This window comes from Pinus tabuliformis, chromosome 6 (genome assembly GCF_031772625.1).
Source record: "Pinus tabuliformis cultivar Carrire ecotype Pingquan chromosome 6, CPIR1, whole genome shotgun sequence".
In the NCBI taxonomy this organism is placed as follows: domain Eukaryota; kingdom Viridiplantae; phylum Streptophyta; class Pinopsida; order Pinales; family Pinaceae; genus Pinus; species Pinus tabuliformis.
The window spans coordinates 1,728,287,025-1,728,290,739 of NC_142292.1; positions in this window are offsets into that span (position 1 = coordinate 1,728,287,025).

Sequence of the window (3,715 nt, forward strand, 5' to 3'; positions counted from 1 at the left end):
ATATTTCATAATTTGGTGTCCATGCATCATATATCCATTGGTGCAAGATGTCAGATTTTGGCCAAAAGCCATTAAATCTATATATAACTGCATTGTTATAGAGTTCCGAATATAAGCCATTTACCTCAGGCATTGAGATTGTGAGGACATGATTCTCAAGTTTTTGTTCCACGATGTAGGGCCCTCGTAGATTTGGTAGTGTTATTGGTTTGGTTTGTGCTCTTTCCATTCCCTTGACTACATCTTTAAAAGAGTTTGTGTTTCTTGTGTTGGTTCCAGAGCATCTGCCCCACAGATGCAGATTGATTATGATAGTCGAATCTTTGACGATGCCATAATGCTGAAGCATGTGATTATCCTATAGGCCATGTCCTAAATAAATCAAATTTTGACTGCCTACTGGTATACCGAGGTGAATCTATAGTTCATGCCTTAAGTCTTGTATCTTCATCCCCTTCCGAAGCCTCCAGCAAAGATGAATGCTTTCCAACGTTTTGATGAAGATTTGTATCCAGTCCGCCTCATTAGTGTGTGGCTCTAGCTGGGAAAAAACTCGATCTATTTGCAATGTGTCTGGATCTGTTGTATCTGGGCATATCAGTGCTTTGTTAGGTTCTTTCTTCGCCATGGCTACCCTGGAGGCATTGCATAGGGTCAAATTCCAGATCTATCCATTTCCTGTGTCTAGTTGGGGTCCAGCTCTGTATTGCGCACCAATATGCTTTTCTCTCGAGATCGAACCCAATAGTTAGGGGATCGGTCTTCTGTTTAGGCAGATCTATTGGATCACTCTTAGATAAGGTTTGTTGTGGGGAAAAGTATCCGACTCGGAATGACCCTATCCCTACTCTAAGGGCGATAGTTCCTTAGCAACAACTGAAAGTAAAGCTTTGATATTTTCCTTTATGAAAGTACAGAGAAGGAAGAAAAGATTGACCAACCGATATCCTTCGCTTTTGTCGATCTTGTCTTCTCTCTTCGTCCCTTGCTCCCAGCTCCTTGTTCCCTTGCCGGCCCAGCTACACAAAGATCCTGCACAAACAAGAGAGGGAAACTACAAGAAACATGTACTCATAACTGATGCATGGATTAGAGTGAATCAAATATACAAGTAAATACAATACATCAATGCAATACAAGTATATAGGAGAACATTCAAAGCTTTATTGATAGAAGTAAAAGGTTCTGAGAAGGTTACAACCATCAATGGCTCCAATCCAGCAGCACCTCCCCAGCAGCAAGAAATCTCCTCTTCACCTCTATAAAAGCAATCACCCAATAGCTCTAACTGTAAACCAACAACACTTCCTTGCTTTGCACAAAATTCCAGCCTCCTTAGACCTCATAGAAGAGCTCTATATATAGGAGAGAAGGAGAAAGGATGAGTCAGCTTGAGACTGACATAAAGCTGCCTTGTGTCCTCTCCCTCTTCAGTTAATCTTCAGTTCTTGAGTCCACTTGGAGATCCTTGCTTACACATGGAGATCAAGTACCTCTTACTCATCACAGGGCGAATCCCTTGAACCAAGTGTCAGTTTGGAAGCTTCCTGGGCAATTGACACCTTGCAGAATGACTGTGCCACTTGGCCAATCTCGCCCAGCGCAGGTAGCCTTCATTGGAGTTGACTTTCAGCGCAGGTACAAGGAGGAGCAGTTGACATTCAGCGCAGTTGCTCAGTGGAGCAGCTGACATGATCCAAAAATAGCCTGTTTTTGAGTGTTTTCAGGCGGAGAACTGATGGGAAGTGTTGTGGTTTGCTGACCTTGTTCTTCTAGGGGTAAGAACAACATGTTTAGGGACTGAGGATCCCTGTAATTATTGACATTTCATGCTCCATGCTGCGAGGCACAAAAATGTCTATAACAGTTGCCCCCTAAAGTATGAGGCCGTTTATCGGGTGAAATGCTTTATCTAGAGGGTCCGAAGTTCATTCCAGTGCTGAGGAGGCGCCCTGTAATACAATACAATACAATACATTATTTTTCATTCTGTTTTCATGATCTAGCTGAGGCGGGCATTCCCATGCTCAGCTTTATAAATACATTTTGGTACATAGAACAGACGATCGTCTGATGGTAGACTGATAATTTTCTGCTGAAATTATCATCCTTTGAATAGGATGATCATCTGCTGCAATGATGTACATGACAAATGCTTTTATATTTCCTGAATATATATCGCAGCCCAGATGGATGAAACTAGATCCGGGGTCTTCAAACTCTTTCGATCTTCACTCTAAGTACAAGTCAATCCATGTGAGAATTGCGCTGAAGTCGAACATGGAAAGACATCGCTTGATTACCGGTCAATGATGAAAACCGTTAACAAGCGCGAGAGGAATCACCGATAATGATAATGACCCTCAAGGTACTGCAGTACAATTCACGTGGCGTGAATAAAGGACTTGGCGTCGAACGCCACGCAAAATCTTCTGGTCGAAGGTCATTGATGTATACCTGTCGCCGGAAGTGAGAAACTTGCCATTGAGGCATGCAAGCTTCAAAGTACTGATGGGGTTGTTCCTAGATCAACTTCTTGGATAATGAGCTGAAGTCGACAAGAAGCGATCCGTCAAAGGAGGGCCTTAATGAATCCCACATCAATGACACGGAACGGAGCTAATGATTTTAGTGGAGGTGAAAACAAACTGTGGCATATGATTCAGGGTGGTGATCATGAATGGATGAAGGATAATGTATGGCAGTGGATGGGACATGGTTGACACTTTCAGAATGACCTCTCTTGAACATATAACGACACTGATGCGATGGATCGGTAGCATTACCCCAAATGTGGATGGTTTGGCGAGGACCATGGTGATGAGACCGGTGAATGAAACAACCCAACCCGATGTGGTACGGAGGAAAAGTGTCATGTTCAAGAGCGACTTGCTACCATTAAACTTTGATGTTCTCCCAATTTTTCCCCAGTCATTTCTGACCAGTAGCTCTTTATTTTTGTCAAGCTTGAGGAGGATAACATATGCTTGTTCTATAACCTGCCCTTCGGGCAAGCCCATCGCTATGATTTAACGAGCTTAGCGATAGGGAAACTCGTTCTCGTCTAAAGACAAGTTTGTCACTATTTAATGAATTTAACGAGTCTAACGACAAGGATAACTCGGTCCTTTTCATTTTTAGAGAGTCTGAAAAGGTACATAAAGTCAACTCCAGAATTCCTTTTTCGTCATCTAATCCCTTAAGTCCGAAAAAGTATAAAACAATACAGAAGGGATGGGTGTTCGGTACTTTTAACGAGCCGAACAAGACAAGCGCTCGATCTTTTTGTGCAATAATCCCTCAGGTCCAAAAAGATTAAAATTTAGAGGAGGGATAGCTCTTCCGGTCGTTTAACGAGCTGGAAGGCCAAAACTCGGCAAACTTTTCATATTTTACGAGTCAGTGAAAAGAGCTCAAAGAAGACTCGTCTTTTGAGGAATGAGTGATAAACAGGGATAGCAACTGATTCCAGGTACAAATTGGAATTTTCCAATCACGGTAGTGTCACAAGGATGGCTAGGTGAAATCACTCTTCGCAGATGTTCCTCAAAATGGGTAAACACACATATGGGGGTGAACGACCGGCCAAATGACAGTGGAGGTGATGGATGAAAACACGACCAAGGCTTTTAAGGCTGATAAATTTACGATCGCAATGGTTATTTACCGGGATAGGTTCATTTTTAATGAGCTTGAACTCTGGTGGAAACTTTTG